At 45.4% G+C, this 1081-nt stretch overlaps 1 long non-coding RNA gene across 1 annotated transcript; it reads right to left on the bottom strand.

Moving 5' to 3' along the window:
• Window positions 1-43: 43 nt before the first annotated feature.
• LOC111672427 (uncharacterized) lies at window positions 44-927 on the bottom strand. Its single transcript, XR_002762009.2, has 4 exons — window positions 752-927; window positions 592-675; window positions 288-391; window positions 44-186 (listed from the first exon to the last, which is right to left on the bottom strand). It is a non-coding gene; the product is annotated as an uncharacterized LOC111672427 (long non-coding RNA).
• Window positions 928-1081: the final 154 nt, after the last annotated feature.

Here is a 1081-nt window from a genome sequence, read left to right as displayed (position 1 = left end):
ATTTTTTTGCCAAGGTCTTTATGGAAAATGTATGTACCTTGGATTCATAGACGTTAGCCTCCCAGATGTTCAGCGTGTGTGAACCAGAGTCAAGACTGATGCTCTGCAGCTGCTGCGTCAGCCAAGCCAGATCATTGTCCTTCTTGTCCAAGTCCATCAGTAAAGAATAGGAGCAGCTGTCACAACCTGTCAGTAAATACAAGGAGAGGATGAAACACAGGATATCTCTAATGCAATATTAAATCACTTACCCCTTCAACACATAGTCACTATAAATGTATATTTACCTGCATTTATAGAGTCACACATGTTCAAGATGCTGTCCCTCCAGTTGCAGGGCTTGCAGCTGCCTCCCTGCACCATTGGGTTGCCACAGTAACCATGTGCACATCTTAAAGAGACGACAAATGAGAAGGAAAAAGCTGCTTTTAAACTTTTGTACTTTTAGTGACAGACCTACTTACTAAAATAATGTGTGTGTCGTTGAGCAGTGGACAACAGGGGTAAGGATGCACGTGATGACAATAACGCTGAAATGTAAATAATGTACATGGTTGGTTGTGTGTGTCGCTCACTGAGCAGCAAACAAACCTCTCACATCTGTCTCCGGTGTAACCACGTTTACACAAGCAGTCAACTTCTCCCGAGCCGACGTCCCGACAGGCCAGAGCGAAACTGAGCCACAACAAATAAGATGTTCAAACTGATCCGGTAGAAAAAACATCAGAGCTGTTAATAAGAAGAGACTGACTTGTTCCATGTGAGGGGACACGGACAGGCACGGCAGGTCCTGTTGGCTGCGTTTCCGTGGTAACCCACTTCACACCGCTCACAGCTGTCACCAATGGTGTTGAACTGACAGTTCTGGAGGTTAGTTGGATGAGACACAACACGAACAACATGCCACAACTAGCTGTCAATCAACAAATGAACATGTGCCACTGTCTTGGTGTGTGTGTGTGTGTGTGTGAGTGTGAGTGTGTGTGTGTGTGTGTGTGTGTGTGAGTGTGTGTGTGTGTGTGTGTGTGTACCTGAAAACAATCGCACAAACAACAAAGCACATAAGCGCAGGCAGTGTGAT

This window comes from Seriola lalandi, unplaced genomic scaffold (genome assembly GCF_002814215.2).
Source record: "Seriola lalandi dorsalis isolate HSWRI2012SDOR001 ecotype SW California unplaced genomic scaffold, Sedor1 jcf7180002008308, whole genome shotgun sequence".
Taxonomy (NCBI): Eukaryota; Metazoa; Chordata; class Actinopteri; order Carangiformes; family Carangidae; genus Seriola; species Seriola lalandi.
This window is presented reverse-complemented; position numbering and strand designations above follow the sequence as displayed.